At 42.6% G+C, this 24,518-nt stretch overlaps 1 protein-coding gene across 6 annotated transcripts in view; it reads right to left on the reverse strand.

The window, feature by feature from the left end:
• PARD3B (par-3 family cell polarity regulator beta) overlaps positions 1-24,518 on the reverse strand; it is a 2,038,921-nt gene that overhangs the window by 593,549 nt on the left and 1,420,854 nt on the right. The gene's annotated exons all lie outside the window — the stretch shown is intronic.

A 24,518-nucleotide genomic window follows, 5' to 3' on the forward strand; every position in this document is an offset into this window, starting at 1 on the left:
CAGCAATTACAGCATTGCAGACCTTTGGCATTCTAGCAGTTAATTTGCTGAGGTAATCTGGAGAAATTTCAACCCATGCTTCCAGAAGCCCCTCCCACAAGTTGGTTTGGCTTGATGGACACTTATTGCGTACCATATGGTCAAGCTGCTCCCACCACAGCTCAATGGGGTTGAGATCTGGTGACTGCGCTGGCCACTCCATTACAGATAGAATACCAGCTGTCTGCTTCTTCCCTAAATAGTTCTTGCATAATTTGGAGGTGTGCTTTGGGTCATTGTCCTGTTGTAGGATGAAATTGGCTCCAATCAAGCGCTGTCCACATGGTATGGCATGGTGTTGCAAAATGGAATGATAGCCTTCCTTATTCAAAATCCCTTTTATCTTGTATAAATCTCCCACTTTATCAGCACAAAAGCAACCTCAGACCATCACATTACCTCCACCACGCTTGACAGATGGCGTCAGGCACTCTTCCAGCATCTTTTCAGTTGTTCTGCGTCTCACAAATGTTCTTCTGTGTGACCCAAACACCTCAAACTTGGATTTGTCTGTCCATAACACTTTTTTCCAATCTTCCTCTGTCCCATGTCTGTGTTATTTTGCCCATATTAATCTTTTCCTTTTATTAGCCAGTCTCATATATGGCTTTTTCTTTGCCACTCTGCCCGGAAGGACAGCATTCCGGAGTTGCCTCTTCACTGTAGACGGTTACACTGGTGTTTTGCATGTACTATTTAATGAAGCTGCCAGTTGAGGACCTGTGAGGTGTCGATTTCTCAAACTACAGACTCTATTGTACTTGTCCCCTTTTCCTCATAGTTTGTAAGCTTGCGAGCAGGGCCCTCATTCCTCCTGGTATCTATTTTGAACTGTGATTTCTGTTATGCTGTAATGTCTATTGTCTGTTCAAGTCTCCTCTATAATTTGCAAAGCGCTGCGGAATATGTTGGCGCTATATAAATAAAATTATTATTATTATTACTTGTCTTGTTGCTCAGTTGTGCAGCGGGGCCTCCCACTTCTCTTTCTACTCTGGTTAGAGCCTATTTGTGCTCTCCTCTGAAGGGAGTAGTACACACCGTTGCAGGAAATCTTCAGTTTGTTGGCAATTTCTCGCATGGAATAGCCTTCATTTCTAAGAACAAGAATAGACTGTCGAGTTTCACATGACAGTTCTTTTTTTCCTGGCCATTTTGAGAGTTTAACGGAACCAACAAATGTAATGCTCCAGATTCTCAACTAGCTCAAAGGAAGGTCAGAATTATAAGTTCTCTAATCAGCCAAACTGTTCTCAGCTGTGCTAAAATACTTGTGGAACGCCCGCCAGGGCCGTGGGGTACTCGGTACCAGGTCAGGTACTTAAAGGGATGTGTCTCGATGGCTGTTACCCGGTCCATGACCCTGGGTGCCCTTGCTAAAGGAAAGGTCTTTAAAGGGGATTGTTGAATAAAGTTTGTTCGTGACGCTATCTGTGGTATTCAGTCAGAAGTGACCGACGCTGCTTAAAGGGGTCACCTGGGGTGATGTTATGGCAGCTGGTATGGTATGGCTTCCCACAGGTGTAGCTGGATCTCCAGAGCTCCAGGTGTAGTAGGGACAGGTGATAGGTGGTGTAGAAAGAAACAGGGGACAGAAGTTGCAGTCTCTTTACCTCTTTACTGATGAATTCAGGCAGTCACAGTCCAGGGTACCGGATCACAGGTGCTGGTATGGTCCGGCCGGCTTGGAAGCGAATCTGGAATCCCCCTTACCAAGTGGGGTTGGAAGCCTTCCTTCTAGAGCTGTGTTGTAGTCCCTTGCTGCCTTAGGCCTCAGACAAGGTCCTCACGTTCTCTCTGTCCCCCAGATTGGTAGGACACTACCCATACAACAGGTAACTCGAGTCTTTTTACAGGATTTCTATCATGATCCGGGCTCTATTTGCTACTGTGTCCTCATGTGTTAATGGTGGACAGGTGACTTGAAGTCCAGCCATCTGCAGGTTTCTGCTATGAGTCCTAAAGTACTGCACAACCTCGGTCGTCCGGCTACCAGAATCTGCGCTCAGTGTGGAGGAAGCCCGGTCACAGCTTCTCTCTCCAGCTCTTCACTCTCCTGTGCCTCTTCTCTTCCTTCACGATCTCTACAACTTATTTCGTCCTTCTTTCTCCCTTCCAGGAGCTGCAGCACCTCACGTGGCTACACGGCCTCTCAGTCTTTCCTGACTCTCTCTCTGTCCCTCTGACAGACTACACTAATTTCCCCTCCAGCCAGAATATATATAGGGGAGCCACCCACAAGCTCGATCAGAGCTCTCCCTTCTGGCCTGGAGTAAGAACATGTTGCATGTTTGTGATACCTGATAAAATGAATAGTACCTCGCTTCAAAGCAAGGCATCGCTCTCCCTGTGAGGAAAGCAATGCAACTGTAACAGCCAGGAACCTGGGGTGTCACACTTGCACAAGGGTTTTCAAGTGTATTTCAAGCATCCATTTGCCTTCTTACTAGTGTTGAGCGATACCATCCGATACTTGAAAGTATCGGTATCGGAAAGTATCGGCCGATACCGGCAAAGTATCGGATCTAATCCGATACCGATACCCGATACCAATACAAGTCAATGGGACTCAAGTATCGGACGGTATCCCTCATGGTTCCCAGGGTCTGAAGGAGAGGAAACTCTCCTTCAGGCCCTGGGATCCATATTAATGTGTAAAAGAAAGAATTAAAATAAAAAATATTGAAATATTGCTATACTCACCTCTCCGACGCAGCCTGGACCTTACCGAGGGAACCGGCAGCGTTGTTTGCTTAAAATTTGCGCGTTTACTTCCTTACGTGAAGTCCCGGCTTGTGATTGGTCGCGTGCCGCCCATGTGGCCGCGACGCGACCAATCACAGCAAGCCGTGACGTAATTTTAGGTCCTTCAGGATTTTAAAATTACGTTCTGGCTTGTGATTGGTCGCGTCGCGGTCACATGGGCGACGCGACCAATCACAAGCCGTGACGTCACGGGAGGCTGGACATGCGCGCATTTTAAAATGCCCGCGTGTCCAGCCTCCCGTGACGTCACGGCTTGTGATTGGTCGCGTCGCGACCAATCATAAGCCAGAACGTAATTTTAAAATCCTGAAGGACCTAAAATTACGTCACGGCTTGCTGTGATTGGTCGCGTCACGGCCACATGGGCGACGCGACCAATCACAAGCCGTGACGTCACGGGAGGCTGGACACGCGTGCATTTTAAAATGCGCGCGTGTCCAGCCTCCCGTGACGTCACGGCTTGTGATTGGTCGCGTCGCCCATGTGACCGCGACGCGACCAATCATAAGCCAGAATGTAATTTTAAAATCCTGAAGGACCTGAAATTACGTCACGGCTTGCTGTGATTGGTCGCGTCGCGGCCACATGGGCAGCACGCGACCAATCACAAGCCGGGACTTCACGTAAGGAAGTAAACGCGCGAATTTTAAGCAAAAAACGCTGCCGGTTCCCTCGGTGAGGTCCAGGCTGCGTCGGAGAGGTGAGTATAGCAATATTTTTTATTTTAATTCTCTCTTTTACACATTTTTACATTAATGTTGTTTCGATACCGATACCCGATACCACAAAAGTATCGGATCTCGGTATCGGAATTCCGATACCCGCAAGTATCGGCCGATACCCGATACTTGCGGTATCGGAATGCTCAACACTACTTCTTACACAGTTAGCAAACACAAGTACCATAAGAACACTGGAGTGATGGTTGTTGGAAATGGGCCTCTATACACCTATGAAGATATTGCATTACAAACCAGATGTTTGCAGCTAGAATAGTTATTTACCACATTAAAAATGTATAGAGTGTATTTCTGAATCATTTAATGTTATTGGAAAAAACTGTGCTTTTCTTTCAAAAATAAGGAAATTTCTAAGGCCAGGTTCATATTGCATTAGTGCAGTCCGTTCAATGCATGCGTTAAATGGACTGCGCAAACCAAGTGGCTTTTAAAGATCGCATTATGCGATCATGCTAACGGAGATGCTCTGTTTGTGCTAGCGGTGATGGACCCCGAAACGCTGCAGAATGACGACACATCACTAATGCATGCCAATTATGACATGCCTTAGCGATGCGCTACGTAATGGCAGTCAATGGGTGCGCTGTCGCGTCCGTTACATAGCGTTAATGCTGCTATGTAACGGATGCCGTCAGCGCATTGCCATTAACGCAATGTGAACCTAGCCTAAGTGACCCTAAACTTTGGAACGGTAGTGTATATATTGACAGTGTATACATATATACATTTTTTTTCTCTTGGGCTGTATGTGTGTATATGTGTACACATACAGTGGGTACGGAAAGTATAGATAGATCGGGCAATTCTGAATGCGGTGACACCAAATATGTGTAGGTTTGATTTTTTTTATTATTGTTTTATTTTGGATGTGGCGAAAGGGGGGTGATTTAAACTTTTATATGTTTTTTATTTTTTTCATATTTTTTAAAACTTTTTTTAACGTTTGCCATGCTTCAATAGCCTCCATGGGAGGCTAGAAGCTGACACAACTGGATCGGCTCTGCTACATAGCAGCGATCATCAGATCGCTGCTACGTAGCTGAATTGCAGGCTTGCTATGAGCGCCGACCACAGGGTCTCAAGGACCTCTATGGTTACTATCCTGACGCATCGCTGACCCCTGATCATGTGACGGGGGTCGGTGATGTGCTCATTTCCAGCCACACGGCCGGAAGCGCCGGTTAAATGCCGCTGTCAGTGTTTGACAGCGACATTTAACTGGTTAATAGCGGCGGGTGAATCATAATTTTACCCGCCGCTATTGCGCGCACATGTCAGCTGTACAAAACAGCTGACATGTCGTGACTTTGATGTGGGCTCACCGCAGGAGCCCACATCAAAGGGGGGAGACACGACATGTGTCATACTAGTACGGGGCATGTCATGAAGGGTATGTGAAAAAATTAACTTTTTGGAATTTACCAAATGGCTGCAATGAAACAAAGAGTGAAAAATTTGAAGGGTCTGAATACTTTCCGTACCCACTGTATATACATGTAAAAGCTGGGGCACCCCTTGTCAAAATTACTGTTATTGTGAACAGTTAAGCAAGTTGAAGATGAAATGATATCTAAAAGGGCTAAAGTTACAGATGACACATTTCCTTTGTATTTTAGGCATTATTGAGGTTTATGTGCTTTCCTTGTTGCATATATCTTTTTGTCTATATTCACATGTGCAGTATTTATTTTTTGCTTTTTTAGATGTATTTTGAGCGGATCCTCTCCAAAATCCTCATCCAAAACGGTTTCAGCAACTAAATAACTCATTAATTTTTAGGGGAAAACTACGTTGCTCTTCATAAAAGTAGTTTTTTTAGAGTTATTTTTTCTGAAGAGGTTGTAAAAATACAGTACATGGTGGAAAAAAGATTGTGCATGTCACTTCTTTGAAGAGGATCCAAAATTAAATTGCTCTAAACTAGGCACTGTTCAAAAAAATCAAAAGGCTGCAAACAATGTTTCAGGGGGAAAAAAAACTGTAAAACTGCTTCAGGAAACTCTTCAGGAAGAAAAAACTCCTCCAAAAACTCACCAAAAAAATAAAGTTACCTTAAGTGGTTTCTGCTTCGAACACTCTCTTTTGAAAGCATAAAAAAACTCAGTATAAGCATAGCATTAAGGTCTTAACCATAGCATTTCAACTGGGTTGTGGTCTGGACTTTGATTACTAAATTTGTATGTAGATTTGCTGGTGTGCGTGGGAGCATCGACCTGTTTCATGACTTAGATTCGGTTAATTTTCAACCTTTGGATAGATGGCCTTACATTTTTCTATAGAATACTTTGGTAAAAAGTGGAGTTTGTGTCTGTGTTTGTATGTTCCTGATCCATTGGCTACAAATTAAGCCCAAATCTCCACCACTGTATTTAGCTGTTTTTAGTTTTAGCCAATCATGGCGCATGGTATTATGGCTCAGCATCTGGTCTTGTCTGTTCAAAGGACAGTGTTCCAGAAGTCTTGTAGTTTGTTCAGATGAAATTTTGCAAATTTCAGCTTTTCTGCTACATTCTTTTTCAGAAAGAAGAGGCCATCTTCTGGCAACTCTTCCAAACAAGCTTTACTAATTCTGTATTTTTCTGATTCTATTGTCATGAACTTGAACAGTTAACATGCTGAGGCCATTAGACTCTGAGCTATAACTTTTGAGTTTTTTTGTACTTTTCTTATTATTGCACAATCTTATCTTGTGGAGAATTTGCTGGAGTGTCTACTCTTGGGAAGATTGTTAACTATCTTGGATGTTTTCCACTTGTGAATAACGTATCTCACTCTAGAATGATGGACTCTAAAATGTTTGGAAATGGCCTTATAACCCTTATAAGGTTGAGGAGAAGCAACAATTTCTTCTCTAAAGGTACCTTCACACTGAACAACTTTCCAACGAGAACGACAACGATCCGTGACGTTGCAGCGTCCTGGAAAGCGATATCGTTGTGTTTGACATGCAGCAGCGATCTGGATCCCGCTGTGATATCGTTGGTCGGAGCTAGAAGGCCAGCACCTTATTTCGTCGTTAGGTCGGTGTGTATCGTCGTGTTTGACAGCAAAAGCAACGATGCCAGCAATATTTTACAATGGTAACCAGGGTAAATATCGGGTTACTAAGTGCAGGGTCGCGCTTAGTAACCCGATATTTACCCTGGTTACCATTGTAAAAGTTAAAAAAAAAACACTACATACTCACCTTCTGATGTGTGTCATGTCCCCCGGCGTCTGCGCTGCTGCTCAGAGCTTCCTGCACTGAATGTGTCAGTGCCGGCTTTAAAGCCGAGCACAGCGGTGACTTCACCGCTGTGCTTTGCCGGCCCTGACACATTATATAACATTGTTATATAAGAAGGACTGTCCCATAATCACTGACATGGTGCATATCATAAATTAGCTGTTATTTACAGCTAAACTAATTTTTTGATCTATCAAACAGATTTATTTGCCAGAGGATGATACTTCAGTTTCACGTTATTGACTGGCTTTTGGACAATCAGATAATCAGTACATATTTTAAAGAAGACCTGTCACCAGGGTAAAAGTGGTCACTTTTTTCTCTTTTTTTATCCTCACCACTACACTCAGTATTTTGTTTTCTTTAAATGTGCCATAAGGTTTCAGAGATATGGGCCTTTTTATTCAATGCTAATGCAATTTTTTTTGTTTTTACCAAGGGAGCAGTGCTTCCAAAGTAAAAATGTAGAGCAGCCAGAAGACCCACCACAGAGAATCCTGAGAGCCATGCCCCCTTAGTAAACAACATACAAGTTAGCACTAAATAAAAAAGAACCATATCTCTGGAATCGTATAGTGGATTTATTAAAAAAAAAAAAAGTAATGGTGGGAGCAGCAGGAATTTGATGTGAGGAATTACTGGTCACTTTTGACCTGGTTAAAGGTCTTCTTTAATTTTTTACTAATTTTGCAGACATAGTTCTACAGTATGCTCCTTTACATATGATCGATAGAGTTTATGTGAGGCTCTATTAATGGGGTTGTGTCTCAACAGTTCAACTTGTGTCAATATGGACTATTAGGGTACATGAATATCATAGAGTCTCCTACTTGTGCAAATAGCAGCTCTAACTCTGCTGAACATGCATTCACTCATAGGAAAATATAGCCTATGAAGCATTATATATACAATTTCAAAATAGTATATTTAACATGCAAACAATATAATCGGACTCTTGTAGCATGCCAAGGCAGAACGCTAATTACAGTAAAAAGCACAAAAAACAATCAAATGTCCCCAGTACTACTCAAAATACAAATGTTTATTGAAAGACCTGTGTGTTCTGGCTGGTGAGGATAGCGGTCGCATCACTGATGTGACTGTTAGCCAAATCATCCAGATCGTCGTGGGTCAGTGTAGATTATCTCCACATCGGAGAGGTGAAGGATATGACTGTTTATTTAATTTTTTTTTACAGGGCACATGGGCATCAGTGGACTAGCTGTAAGGTGTATATCATGATTGTTTATCATTTTCTGTCTTTTACAGTAGACAATGGTTTAAATGAAATAGGCTTAAGGTGAGTATAACTTTGTATTTAGTTTTAAATAAATGTGTAAAACAGGGTGTTGATTTTTATTTCAAATAAAGGATTTTATTCATGCTGTATGTTTATTTTCAAACTTACTATGGGGTAAGTATGAAGGCGTCTTATAGACACCACTCCATTACTAACCCTTGGATTTGATGTAAGTTGTCAATATAAAGCTGACATCAACCCCACAACTATTACTCTACTTGCCACCACCACAGGTCAAGTGGAAAGAGTGAGGTTAAGCATTAGAGCTCCATTTCTAGGGCAGCTGAGGGTTGATGTTCTTAGCCTGGGAGGAATGCCAATTTCCCTGGCCCCTTCCCTGGCTATTAATATCAGTCCACAGCTGTCTGTTTAGCCTTTGCTGATTTGAAATTATGGGGGGACCCTCAATCATTTTTTTTTCTGGAGTCCCCCATTATATAACCAGTATAGGCTAATAAAACAGTTGTGAGCTGATATTAATAGCCCGGGAACCTTTAAGGATATTGCCCTCCTTCCCAAGATATTAATATCAGCCCTCAGTTGTCGGCTTTCCCGAAAATTAATGGGGAACCCCATGCCATTTTTATAATTTGTTTATTTATTTATTAACAAGTACAATAAATTCACAGTCAAGGTAACCTTAGTTCACAGCCTCCACATGTTCCAGCAACTGTAAACTCCAGTAACCTTAAAATGTCCCTCAAACTTGCCTATGAGGTTTGTGGACCTTGCAGCTGCTGGGAGACTCAGTGGCTGTGAACTCTGGTAACCTGAGTTACCCAAGTTCAAGCCACTGTGTTATGACTCTGTTGTTGGGTGTCCTAGGAACAGGGGTTCCTTCCCAGTCCCAAATGCTAGGGGCACCCTATCTCACCCTGTCCCCCTGGATTACTTCTGATGGTGAAGACATCATGGCCTTGTACCTTGCCTGTACCTGAATCCGCCCTCAGTCTGTCTCCTTCCCCCACCCATGGAAGAGGGGAGTAGTAGTGTATCATAATACACCAATTAGACTAACAAGTTAATATGAATAGACATAATGAAAAATACCAAACATACAAATATACTCACTCATACAACACAGAGGAATGCATGAGGAGTGGAGGATGGGGTTAAACAAAAGTGAGAGAACAAAGGGAATTATCACACACTCAAAACCTAGCAAGAGTCTCAAATAAAGCCACCAAACACCTTCTCCAATAACAACCACCAACTACCACCAGCCATGCAGAAAAACCTCACTCTGGCAATGAGTGTTAGCCAGTGCCCAGTTTATATATGAGATGGGAGTGGTTAACAGTGCGCAGCTGAGAGCCTTAATGCTGGAAAGCTTCCAGTAGCTTTCAACTGAGCAGATTAATCCCTGTTATGGACCTGGTGGTTAGGTGCACCTGGAATGACCTGATGGTTAAACTAGAAGATATGACAAGCTCTGGGAAGTGGGAACTCTGCTGACCGCAAATCCTAATCCTAACACACACACTAGAAATAGCTGTGGAGCGTACCTAACTCTCCCTAGATGCCTCTTCACAGCCTAAGAGCTAACTACCCCTAAAGATAGGAAAATAAGCCTTACCTTGCCTCAGAGAAATTCCCCAAAGGTAAAGGAAGCCCCCCCACATATATTAACTGTGAGTTAAGAGGAAAGTCACAAACACAGGGATGAAACAGGTTTCAGCAAAGGAGGCCAGACTTACTAGATAGACTGAGGATAGGAAAGGGATCTATGCGGTCAGCACAAAAAACGACAAAAAGCCACGCAGAGTGTGCCGACTCACGGTGCGGAGGTGCCACTCTGCAACCCAGAGCTTCCAGCTAGCAAGGCAATATCATGTTAGCAAGCTGGACAAGAACTTAGCAAGCACTAAGAAACATATTCAGTACACAATGAACAACAAATGAACTCGCAGGGACTTAGTTTCTGCTGGAGTAGACAGGTCATCAGAAAGATCCGAGAGAGATCTGAACCAGTACTGATACATTGACAGCTGGCATGGAGTAACGATCTGAGTGGAGTTAAATAGAGAAGCCAGCCTAGCCGCAAACGAGGGCAGCTGAGGAAGCAACCTCAGAACCAGCAGTTCCACTCACAGCCACCAGAGGGAGTCCACGGACAGAACTCGCCGAAGTACCATTCATGACCACAGGAGGGAGTTCGAGAATGGAATTCACAACAAATCCCTGCACTGCTAAAAGAAATTTAAACAGTTTAATATGAAAGTGAAGAGCTTCTAATCAGTGCAGGACTAGGATAACTCAGATGCCGTCATCTTCTGGTTCCTCTCTGTCACGGTAAACCCGTGACAGTACCCCCCTTCTACAAGGGACCTCCAGATCCTCAGAACCAGGTTAATCAGGGTGTGCCACATAAAAAGACTGGATCAGTGTGGCCACATGGATGTCAGATGCTGGTACGCACATCCTCTCTTCAGGACTGTATCCCTTCCAGTGTACCAGATACTGAAGCGACCGACGAACTAAGTGAGAGTCAACAATCTTGGCTATTTGAAATTCCAAATTTACATTCACAATGACTGGAGATGATGGTAGTGGTGATGATACAGAGGACACAGCATATTTTTGGAGTAGAGATCGAAGAAACATATTATTGATCCTAAAAGTAAGGTGGAATGCTACGGGATTGACAACGGTCACAATCTTGTAAGGACCAATAAACCTGGGACCCAGTTTCCAAGAGTTAACCTTCAATTTACAACCACACCAAGTCACCAACACACAGACCTAGACCCATCAAACATCTCCGATCAGCCACACTCTTATATCTGAATTTCAAAAAACTGACCGTCCCTTCCAAACATAGAATAAGTGTGAACAGGTGCTGAACTTAGCGTCACCAACTCGTATACAGTCAAATAAATAAGGCAGCACACTGCGGTGCTAAAACATGCAAACATGAAACATGAAAATTGGACTGCATTACTGCACTAGAAATATGAAAAAATGAGAGCGTTTAGCGCATAAATTGGCCAATTCATGTGTACCTGGTAGCCACATTAGGGCATTTCTCGTATACCAGGTCCTAAACTTTCCTTTCCTCGCTGAGAATAATAAATAAATAAATAAACGTTCTAGAGCAGTAATGCAGTTCAGTTTTCATGTTTATTTGGCTGTATATGAGTTGGTGACTCTAGGTTCAGCACCTGTTCACACTTATTCTATGTTTGGAAGTGACGGTCAGTTTTTTGAAATTTGTATTCATTAGCCTTCTGACTGAGCACTCCTGCGCCTCTTAGCCACAGGTGTTCTAATTGCAGCAGGTCCATTACCCCTCCACAGAGAGAGAGAAATTTAGTCTAAGGGCCCCTTCACACTGTGCAATCAAAGTCTGAACGAGCGTTCGATTTGTGACGTTTATCCGTCCTCGTTCCGAGGTTGCAAAGTGTGACATGGCGTTACGATCTGCGACGCAGCCCAGCATCGTACGATGTGAAAGAAAGAGCAGAACTTTCTTTCGTCGTAAATGTCTCGCTGTGGCGGTCGAAATCGTAGTATGTGACGGCGGTCATACGAGCTCGTAATGCGACTACGTGGGTTGGGCTTCCGCATACCTGTCTCCTGATTGGGCGTGACGTTTTAGCACGCCCATGCTGGTAATACGTCACGCTCGGAGTCATAGGACTATGGCGGTGTGAAGGGTAGCGTACGATTGCGACGCGTGACGTTCACATCGCAACTACGTCAGAAAAAGCGTTAACATCGTAGAGTGTGACCGCTGGCTACGAGCTCGTACTGCGATGTCGAATATGACGCAAATGCGTCGTAATCGTAGCAGAATCGACCAGTGTGTGTAAGAAGAGGTTTGACAGGTACCCATTCAGATGAAGACGTTTATTCTCAGCGAGGAAAGGAAAGTTTAGGACCTGGTATACGAGAGATGCCCTAATGTGGCTACCAGGTACACATGAATTGGCCAATTTATGCGTTAAACGCTCTCATTTTTTCATATTTCTAGTGCAGTAATGCAGTTCAATTTTCATGTTTCATGTTGCATGTTTTAGCACCGCAGTGTGCTGCCTTATTTATTTGACTGTTTGACACTCTTATATCTGGACCCCATCTAACTCAAATTATCAAGAACCCCTTGCCATACAGGTATTCCAGAAGAACGATTCCTATTAAATGAACTGAACTGAGAACGGAACCCGTATGCCCCGAAAAATGGGGACTTACCAGTAGACTCATGACAACAATTATATACCATGAATTTAGCTAGAAGTAAGTAGGTAACCCAATCCTTCTGATTCTCAGACACAAAACACGTAAGATAAGTCTCAAGATGGATCCCCAAATGAGTGCAAAACGCCCTCCACCTATTTGCATTAGCTTGGCTGGTTGTCAAAAATGGGAGGGGCAAAATGTTTTTTTCCATTATTTATTTAAATAATTTTTAGAAAAAAGCCTGAGACCCCTCTATTCTTGATAACCAACCATGAAAAGGCTGACAGCTGAGGCTTGCAGCCCGCAGCTGTCAGTTTTGCCTGCTCTGCATTGGCAAGTCTCGTACAAGATACGAGGACACTCTTAGCATGCTATTATTTTTTTCTCAGCCTGTTCTGAGCTGATAAAAAAATTGTAGATGAGCAGGGACTCATAGATTAAAATTGGTCAGAGTGCAATTCAAGTTTATTATCTGATTGCATCTTACTTATAGTTTTGTAGCCCATTCAAGCTTTGTGCATGTCTATGATCTTGTCCCTGACATCCTTATAATACTCTTTGGTCTTGCCCGTGTTTAGAGGTTAGAGTCTGACCGATTAATTGAGTCTGTGGGCAGAAGTCTTTTATAAAGGTGACTATGTAAGACAGCTGTCTTTAATGCTGGTAATAAGTTGATTATTAATAATAATAATCTTTATTTTTATATAGTGCTACCATATTCCACAGCGCTTTACAGTTTGCACACATTCTCATCGCTGTCACCGATGGGGCTCACAATCTAAATTCCCTGTCAGTATGTCTTTGGAATGATTAGGAGCATCTAACTGGTCTGTAGGAGATAGAACTCTTTGTGGTTGGTAGGAGATCAAATACCTATTTCTCACTGCAAAATGCAAATAAATGTATATAATTTATACAATGTGATTTTCTGGATTTTATTTTTCATATTCTATCTCTCAATGTTAAAATTAACCTACCATTAAAATCATAGACTGTTGAGGTCATTGTCAGAGGGCAAACTTACAAAATCAGCAAGGGATCAAATACTTATGTCCCCCACTGTGTATATATATATACTACTGCGACATCGTGCTCTGTGGCCTCCCCTCTAACACTCTCGCACTCCTTCAATCTATTCTAAATTCTGCTTCCCGCCTAATCCACTTAACTCCCCGCTATTTCCCGGCCTCTCCCCTCTGTTGGTCCCTTCACTGGCTCCCCATTACCCAGAGACTCGAGTTCAAAACACTATCCACATCCACAACCTGTCTGCTCCATACATGTGTGACCTCGTCTCTCGGAACCTACCAGCACATAACCTCGGATCCTCACAAGATCTCCTTCTCTACTTCCTTCTTATCTCCTCTTCCCACAATCGCACACAAGATTTCTCCCGCACATTCCCCATACTCTGAAACTCTCTACCACAACATATCAGACTCTCGCCTACTGTGGAAAGCTTCAAAAGGAATCTGAAGACCCACCTCTTCCGACAAGCCTACAACCTGCAGTAACCAGCAAACCACTGCACGACCAGATTTACCCTCACCTACTGTGTCTTTACCCATCCCTTGTAGATTGTGGGCCCGCGTGGGCATGGTCCTCTCTCTCCTCTTGTACCAGTCATGACTTATATTGATAAGATTATTGCACGTCTTTTTTATTATGTGTACCACTTTTTACATGTAAAGCGCCATGGAATAATTGGCACTATAATAATAATAATATTACATTCCTCAACATTGAAACTGTATGTACATTTAAATGTATATATGTATACACACATAACTGTCGCTTATGTTTAATTGTTTCCTCCCTGGCTGAATGTTAATGTTTTTGCTTTATTTTAAGTTTACTTTGCTGTGATATTTATACAGCAGCTTTGGAGCTCTGTACACCCAGATAGTTGAGTAATTTCCTCTGTAGCTATTTTCATTTTCCCCCTAATTCATCTCTATAACTTCATGTTCTCTTGCAGTATAAAAAGTCATGTAAACCTGAAACGAGCCTTTGCATTTTAAGCAGGGTTGTTTCTTTTTCCTTTTTGCCATTCCAGTCATAGTGCCATCTGATTAAAAACATTTTTCTTCATTTAGAAATGTAAAAAGAAACTGATGACAGTTTATCGTCACAGTCAACTTTTTTTTTCCTCAATTGTGAGAAAATTGGGTATTTTTAATATTGTCTTATCAGTCTTGTGTTCTTTATTACTGATGACTTCATTCAGTTTGAATTCGATGGTTTGGTTTCCTTGGGGTAAACTAATAGATTATGTATGCGATATTTGCACAGCTCTGATTGAATTCATCTGGTGGTTTTCAATGCAGTTCATATATTCACATAATTGTCAGGAGCCAAGATGAAATTCAGGACTGTTGCTCGCAGACATTGTATGCCTCTCACATTACCTGGCACTGGGTGACGCATAAATAATGCCTTGACTTGAAGTCTCATAGTACAATTCCATCCTAGCAGGGGAAATGGACATTGACTAACGTTTTGAGTCTGAGACTGAGAGATAGTATTCGACTGGCATGTGGCCTTCTAGTTTTACATAGGAAAAAGAAACATTCTTTTCCTTTTTTCTGATTACGAAGTCCCCTTTTTTTGCCTCTGGATACAAGGTAAAGACTGTATGAAAAATACTGTGGTTATGGAGAGAGAGGAAAGCAAAGTATAAGTAGTCTGTATAGAGAGGAACTTTTAGTGTGAAAAAGTAAGTGATTTTTGAAGGCTAAAATGATGGGTTCATGGCTGTATACAATAAATATGAGGCTAACGATGACCTGAAACAGAAAACGAAGCTATATTTCGCTCCAGTTGGTAGAACATCTTCTATAAAGAAAGTGTCCCCAACAATCAGCTGATTACCTTGAGCACTCCTACTCTAACAATGACAATGAGTTGCTGTTAACATTGGAAGCTGATGGTATTTGTACACTTCAGTGATCCTACCAATTCATGAAGTGAGTGGTTGCCTAGTACTAAAAATGTGTAGCTTGCATGGGGTGCTAGTCACACAGGTACGTAACGTGTGATGCACAGTGTGGCTTACATAGTATGACGTCCATACTGTTAGATCAGGCGGACTGCCGAGCACTATATAAGTCTATATAAGTACACCACATAAGGACAGACACACCAATTCATCCAACTATTTCTAAAGGGCCTGACTGCCTCCTGCATGAAAATGGAAAAATGTGCTATAAAAAGAAGAAAAATTATATATAAAATACATGAGTTATTGGTGGATATTTTGGCCAAAATATGGAAGCTTGCAACCCTTGTCAAGCGTCCTCATACTTGCAAGTCCCTACACTAAATTAAAAAATATCTCACAGAAAGGCATACATTAAAAAAAGCATCACAGAAAAAGAAACAGCCTTAATAACCAGGTCACATAACATGAGTTGCGACCGTGAATATTTTGGCCAAAATATCAGCCAATAACTCATGCATGTTCAAAATAATTGTTCATCTTTTTATTGCACATTCTTACTATCATTATACAGGATGCAGCTGGGCCCTTTCGAGCTGGTTGGGTGATTTGGGGTCTCTGTCCTTGTGCGGTGCAGCCCACCTGATCTAACAGTATAGGAATCATCAATTGGCTGTAAGCCAGACAATGTGCCACTGGTGCCCTATGCAAGCCTCATCTATGTGCATTTTTAATAGAAGGCAACCACCCCCTCTATGAATTGGTAGGTTTGTGAGTGGTCATTTCATTTACCATATAGTGGCAATAATTGCTTATAGGATTATGTACTTCGTATGTGGATATAAAATCCTCCTAAATTTGCACTAAAGTGGTGGCTTTCCCCTTTTTTAGGTGATCTCTTGCCAGAGCTCATGTCTATATATGAAAATATGCAGGGGCGTTAACAACAACACATTTTGAATATTGTATACTATCATAATTTGCCCCTTGCATAGCCTCATTTGGCAAATAATGTACTGTGCCTTTTTGAGATTTTCTGTGTATTGTTTTTGTTGGTGTCTTATGTGTTATAATAAAATATTTTGGTTTTACTAAGTTGTTAATCAGTATTTTTTCAGGTAGTGGTTTTTGGTTATATATTTCATCATGGGGGTCTGCTGCATCCTGCTAGTACATTGGTATTCTTACTTGATATTGGTAAGGCTGTTTTTTTCTGAGATTTTTTTTAATTTATGTCTTTCTGTGAGACATAGTTGTACAGTTCTGCTGCATTGGCAACTTTAATCAAATTATATATGATACCAGAAGGAGGCCCGATGCTATCGCATCGGGAGGGCGGTAATGTCATGATGGGGCAGGCTTTGCAGCGTTGAGAATCTCTGCCCCATGTGCTCACCCACCCAGGGGAGGACACAGACTGCTTGGGGCCCCTGTGCAGGAAATGTGCCTGTGCCCCCCTCCTTTCAAGGCGACAAAGCTAAGGGACTGTGCTATACATAAGTGAGTACACTTTATACTAAGGGACTGTTAGACATAATAATTGATAATAATGTCTTCCTCCACCTCCCCCTGTTCTTAAACCCATTATAAATCCCCCGCATCCCATTATTGCCTTCTCCCCCACCCCCCATGATTGACCTCTTCACCACCTCCATTATTGCTTTCTCCCCCACCACCCCATATCATTGCCCATTCCACCACCTCCATCATTGCCTCCTCCCCACCACCCCCATCATTGTCCTTTCCACTGCTACCACCATTTTCTCCTGCCCCACCACCCCTATCATTGCCCTCTCCATCAACCCAATCATTGCCTTCGGCCCCGTCACCCCCATCATTTCCCTCTCCTCCACCTACACACACACACAGCACCATTCACCTCTCTGCACACACACACCTCACCTCTGCTCACACAGTATCCTGAAGCCGCACCATCGCTGGCAGGTTCCTGTCGTGGCGCTAAATGATGATGTCATTCAGCCGCTGCTGTGTGGCAGGAAGCAGGATGGATCCATTCCCTGCAGCTCCGCTGCCTTTTTCTCTTGCAGGCAGCGGAGCTGCAATCCCATGATGGCAATCTGGCCAGCGGCCCCCCGGAGACGGATAAACTGGCCAGATTGCCCTCATTATTAGCCACCCTGCAGGCAGGGATGGTTTTAGGCAAAGTGGGGCCCTAGGCAAAGTTTAAAATGGGGCCTCAAATCCTAACATATTGCACATCACACAGAAGCATTTCTGTTGTATTTACAAGCGCTGAGTTCAGGCCACTAAAGGAATGTGATCGACAATACTGAAGTTGTTCAACACTTGTTTCCCGGCCTCTTTACACTGTCTGAGAAAGAATGATGGGAACAGAACAATCACTAATAGATCACTAACAGATCACCATACAGTATCATGTTACCAGCAGCACACCTACAGTTTACAACGGCGATGTGCTGCTGAGAACAATGATTTCTGTTCCGGCATAACCAATCCAATCAATGGATGAATAGGCAGCATTTTACTTGTTTAGTATAATACACCTCATAGTGCTCAATATATTATAATGTGCACCACAGTCCTCCATATTGTAAAATACACACCGCATAATCCTCCATATAGTAAAATACACTCCTCAGTCCTATAATTCACTTCCCACAGTATAATGCACCCCATAGTTCTTCATATAGTATAATGTATTCCCCATAGTCCTTGATACAGTATAATGCAGCCCACATATAGTATAATGCAGCCACCCCACAGAGTATGATGTAACCCCCATGGAACATAATGCAGCCACCCTCATATAGTATAATGTAGCCCCCCATAAAGTATGATGCAATCACCCCTCATAGAATATAAATATAATACAGCCCCCATAGAATATAATACAGCCCACCTCCCCATAGAATATAATGTAGCCCCATCAAAGAGTATGATGCAATCCTCCCTCATAAAATCTAATACAGCCCCCATAGAATATAATACAGCCCACCTCCCCATAGAATATAATGTAGCCCCCATAGAATATAATGCAGCCCCCCATAGTATATAACACAGCCTTCCCCATAGAATATAATGCACCCCCATCGTATATAACACAGCCTCCCCCATAGAAGATAACGTATAATGTACCCACCTTAGTATACAACACAGCCCGCATAGTATACAGCACTGCCCGCATAGTATACAGCACTGCCCGCATAGTATACAGCGCAGCCTCATAGTATACAGAACAGCCTCATAGTATATAGCGCAGCCTCATAGTATACAGGACTGCCCGCATAGTATACAGCACAGCCTCATAGTATACAGCGCAGCCTCATAGTATACAGCGCAGCCTCATAGTATACAGCGCAGCCTCATAGTATACAGCGCAGCCTCATGGTATACAGCACACAGCCTCATGGTATACAGCACTGCCTCATAGTATACAGCGCAGCCTCATGGTATACAGCAGACAGCCTCATGGTATACAGCACACTGCCTCATAGTATACAGCGCAGCTCTCCCCCCCAGAATGGCCCCACAGTCCAGTACTCAGTTATAGAGTAAAAAAAAAACAACAAACAACACAGCACACTCTTCACCTCTCCTCGTGCCCGCGCTGCTTCCAGTTCCTGCTCCTGCCGGCACACAGTGAGTGTGCGGCAGTGTCTGTCAGAGGCAGAGCGGGGAATGATGAGAGAGGGAGCATCAGCTGACGCTCTCTCCTCCATCATCGCTTTGAACTGTACCGGCAGACGCCGTTATAGTTAAATGCGGCGGGGGAGTCGGCGCTGGCGGCAGGCAGGCCCCCTGCCTCACAGGGGCCCCATAGCAGCTGCGTGATGTGCTGCTAGCTGGGGGCCCCTGGGGGAGCGAGGACCTAGGCAGCTGCCTGCCCCTAATGCCGGCCCTGCCTGCAGGGGCCCCCTGGAGCCTCCGGGCCCCTGTGCAGCTGCACAGGTTGAACAGGCGGTATGTCCGCCCATGCACCCACCTATCCACTCTCTCTTTCCCCATGCGCTGACTTCTCCCCTCTGTGCTCTCTTCTTTGACCTGTCTACCCCATGTGCTATCCCCCATCTCTCTCCTTCCTGTGCTGTGTTCTCCCTTCATGTGCTGTCCCGTTTGAGCTGTCTCCCCCTGTGCTCTGTCTCTCTCACCCCTGTGCACTTTCTTTCTCCCGGCCCGTTGTTGTCTTCAACATTGTGACTTTGATGCTTCACTTTCATTGTCATTGGCGTACTTTTTAGGAGGAGCCATGTTGGTATTGATATTTGCTTTGTAAAGGTGTTTTCCCACAAACAAAAGTTCATTTTAAAAATTGTGTGTGTCTGACCGTGTACAGAACATACCACATCTCCTGGACAGGGGAGGAAGTAAAAGACAATACTGACATTACAACAGGAGATCGCAGAGGATACATTTTATGAGCTAAAATATTGTTTAAAAACAGTCAGTGAAATATTTTACCTGACAAAAGAAATCCTCTGTGATCCCCTGCTGTAATGTCAGCATTGTCTTTTGCTTCCTCCCCTGCCCAGGAGATGTGGTATGCTCCGTACGCGGTCAAACACAGACAATTTTTTAAATGAACTTTCATTCGTGGGAAAACTCCTTTAATGTGACCGGCTCCCTCTGCCAGTAGACACATCGTGGATCTGCTGCCAGGATCAGCAGAATGATTCATGGCATATACAGTGTGTGTGTGTGTGTGTGTGGTGCGATGGTGTTCCGCTGGTGGTACCGTGCAAGAGGCTGGTACAACCAGCAGTTTCCATATTGAGACACCCATCACTTGGGTGTCCTAGTATGGAGGTGGGTGAACTTTCGCTGCTTGGAATTCTGGGATCTGGACACATCTGGATGGAACAAGATGTGAAGACATTACAAGGTAAGTATATATTAAGATGGTGCTGACTAAAATGGGGAACTATGTAAAATATAGATATGCCACCACGTGAACAATAACTTATGTAGAGAGGAACGTGAACATCTTTGTGAATTACAAAATCTACTGGATGTAGTGGTGAAACCAGCAGACAAGGGGGTTATATTGTATTTGGCTAAAGTCAATATATGGAAAGGAAGCATTGCTCCAATTAAACAACAAAACATGCTATAAGAAATTGACATATAACCCCTTGTCCGCGTTTGTATCACAATTACAAACCATTCTCCAATTGGTAATGGAGAATGATGTAATTGCAAAGGAACTGGTTTCAGCCTTACAGATCCCTGAGCTGACTGTTCCAACTCTATGTCTTCTAAAGGTTCATAAAAATATCAACACCCCATCGGGCCGATCGATATTTCAGGAAGGGGGAGTTACTTGGAGCATATCAATCACAGAATTGACTCTAAACTTAAACCATTAGTCGGGAAGGAATTTTTTTCCCCCAATGTGGAGTTACTGTTTGCCACATGGTTTTTTTTTTGCCTTCCTCTGGATCAACATGTTAGGGCATGTTAGGTTAGGCTATGGGTTGAACTAGATGTACTTAAAGTCTTCCTTCAACCTTAAAAAACTATGTTACTATGTTACTATGAATGTCTTCCATCATTTTTAAAAGATATGGGGGGAACTTCCGAAAAGGTCTCCATATTGGCAATGAGACCTTAATGGTTACAGGGGACGTTGAGTCCCTATATATCAATATAAAACATGCTGATTGTTTGGCGGCCACCAAACTATTTATGGATATGTCTAATTTACCATCTAATATTAATTCCCTGGTCTTGGAATTGTTGAAGTTTACATTAACTCATAGTTTTCTTTGTTTTTAAGGGGTCTTTCTATCTGCAGCTCCAGGGAACAAAGTTGGCCTCCTTCTATGCTAACATGTTTTGGAGCTGTGGGAGAGTGACATCTTTCTGTCAGTTTGGAAGGCATTGATGGACTGTGTCATTTTCTGTGCGTGGTACATTGATGACATCTTTTTGATCTGGCAAGGGCCCTTACAATCCCTACAAGAATTTATGAGGTCTTTGAATAATAATGACCGTAATATCCATATCACATATCAATGTGATTGAGAAAGGATTGACTTCCTTGATATCTAGCTGAAAAGAGATTGTACTGATGTGATACAGACTGACATTTTTAGGAAATCCACCTCCAGTAATATATTACATGCCTCCTCCTCACATCCTAGATCTATAATACAGTCCGTTCCCATCAGACAAATCCTCCGCCTCTGCAGAATTTGGGGAACTGACTCTGACTTTGATAAGCAAGCAGGTGATCATAAGCAAAGATTCTATGAACACAGTTATAGTAGACGTATGGTTAAGCGAGCAAACCATAAGGCCAAATACACATTATACCCTGTTATAAAAAACATATTTCATGTAAATCAAAATCTGTGATCTACTATGACACCTGTGATTTGCTGTACATTAGACTGACCACACGGCAACTTAAAGTTTGTGTCAGGAAACATGTAAACGGAATCACAGCAGCACTGAATCACACGGACATATCCACTGTGACAGTATACTTCAAGGGGTCAGAGGCATTGATCAAATTTACATCAATATTTGCGGGGGTAGGGTAAGCCAGAGATTTTCCAACTCGAGTCCATTTTGGTATGGACCTTAAACACATCCAATGGGCTTGAATGAGAATATCAGTTTTGTCCTGTTTCTGTGACAGCTGGTGTTCAGCTGTGTTTTTATGCACACTTTTTGATTTTAGAATTTTGTTTTATTTCTGTTTTTAATATGAGTTTTTGTGTTACAGAGATATTTTATCTACCGTATTTTTCGGACTATAAGACGCACCGGACTATAAGGCGCACCCAGGTTTTAGAGGTGGAAAATAGGGAAAAAAATATTTGAAGCAAAAAAATGTGGTAAAATATTTAATAACATACTATAATATGTGGTGTTATTATATATAATAGTATGTTATTATGTTGGAAGCTGCGGGACCAGTGTGGTGTCTGTGAAGTACTATATAAAGATGCTGGAGGGTGAGTATAAGAATGGGGGCACAGGGCTTATATTTAAAGCACCACTCCAGCACTGCAAAATAACACTGGAGTGCTGCTTTAAAATCCCATGGGAGAACTATAACTCCCAGCATGTCCTGCAGATCCTATGACATGCTGGGAGTTATAGTTCACTAAAGGAGTGGCAGAGTGCTTTATTGTGTTTTGGAAAGACTAACATCTTAATTGTGGCAGCCAGCCAGCCTGTAGTGAGGTAAAAGCATCCCATGGCTGCACACACAGAGCCCTCCCTCTTATTGCCTTTCCACAGCACAGGTAATGGAAGCCGGCAGATTCTAGTGGGGAGCCTGAAGGACCTGTGATGATGTCAAGAAGAGGGAGGGCTCTGTGCTGCCATGTGATGCTTCAGCCCGCCCACTTCTGACATCATCACAGGTCCTCCTGCACACTGCACAGCACTCAGCTCCAGCCCAGGAAGGTACCAGCTATCTCCTCTCCTCCTCCCCCTGCTGCTGCCTCCTCCTCCCCCGGACACATGGATCTCCCCAGCTGCTGCAGGAATCAGTGCTGAGGAATCCATGTGTGTCCCTGCTTAAGTGCAGTATTCATTTGCTGCTCCCTGCTCATTGCTCAGCTGATAGGTGGGCGGGGAGTAGCTAATGAATATTCACTGCACTTAATCATCGGGACCACATGGTTTCCCCAGCAGCTGATTCCTGGCAGTGGGGACATTTTTCTGCCTGAAGTGGGATATCATTGCGATCCCACTCGCTGCTGCCCCCCTCCCCACATGCTACATCCCTACCATAAGACGCACCCACACTTTCCTCCCAAATTTTGAGGAAAAAAAGTGCATCTTATGGTCAGAAAAATACAATATCGCTGGATAGTGTGAAGCAACCTTCAACTTAATAATTTGTGCCCTACTCTATGGCAACTCTACATATATAACTATTATCTATGATGCAAAAGTTATATGTAATGGGAATTTTTTGCTGCAATTGTTCATCACAAAGACATCTTATTTTATCTATCTTCATCTTCAATATTTAACTATGTGTATATATTTGGGTTTTGTATTCTGTTATATGGTGTATTTTAGTTAAGGGTAGGTTAATTTTAGCATTGAGAGACAGAACATCAAAAACAAAATCCTGAAAATCACATTGTATAAATTATATACATTTATTTGCATTTTGCAGTGAGAAATAAGTATTTCTCACTGCAGTAAGCAGTTCAGTAGCTCATCATAATACACAATTCCACTTGCTTTGAAGGTGAATGTGGCCCCCTTACCTCTTGGGCCCCTATAGCGCTGCCTGGATTACACAAATGGTATGTCTGCCCCGATACCTAGATCAGACTGATCGACTGTCCTTTGTGTATATAAATCTAACACATTGGCCCTGATTCATCATTGCCTTTGAGATTTTTGTCTATTTTTGTGTGTTTTACATCATTTTTTGTTCCCACCCAATTCATTATTCTGTTTACTCCACTTTTGAAGTTTATTTTACATGTGCTTGCCTGTTTTTTAGTTTTTTTTTCTGTTTATGGCTTTGTGAGCGAAGTTTAGTGATTAGTGGAGTTTAATGATTCCAGATGGTTTCAATGTAGAAGATAGGGAAATGACTAAAGTGGATGAAGTAACAGATAGAGCAAATTGGGATCTAAAATTTAACTTTTAATAAACAATCTAAAATAATCAAATATCAAAGGTGCATATACAAGAAGTGCAAAGTGCAAAAATGTGCAACGATAATGGACGAAATATTCAATATTGGTATCAGGTAGGATCCCCCCAAAACTGCTTGCTCCAGGGTTACAACTGGTTTTAGCTGATTTATCAATTGAAGCTTTTTAAAAAGTTGCAAAATTTGGCACAATTTCACTCTTATCCTCTCTTGATGTAGTTTTTATGCAGTTTTGCTGAAAAAGTCACAAAAATGGTTAAAGTGGTTTAGGGTTGGACATTGACAACTTGGGAATCCAGTGCAAGAAATGTGTGTGGAATGTGTTAGTCGCCTATGTATATAATTATGAATATTACCGACCCTTATTATATAGTGCCTTCTCATGTTATGTACAGCACCGTTAATTAAATAGCAGCTTTTCCTATTATTTTTGTTAATTACAGAGCCCTGTTCTTTTTTGCATAGTGTCCTCTCTTGTTAGATATAAACTGAAATGCCGGCTGGTGGAGCATGGGAAAGCTTCTTTTCTAATTGAGAAGCTGATGGACTGGTCTTCTGGTCAGCTGCTGTTGCTTCATCAGCAGTTATTTTATGTCTAACAAGAACAACATAATAAAGAGAGGGTGATGTGATTAACAAAAATAACAAGGAAATGCTATGTAAGAGATGGTGCTATAAATAACAAAAGCTGATACTATGTAATAATAGGACGGTGC

Source organism: Ranitomeya variabilis, chromosome 7 (assembly GCF_051348905.1).
Source record: "Ranitomeya variabilis isolate aRanVar5 chromosome 7, aRanVar5.hap1, whole genome shotgun sequence".
Taxonomy (NCBI): Eukaryota; Metazoa; Chordata; class Amphibia; order Anura; family Dendrobatidae; genus Ranitomeya; species Ranitomeya variabilis.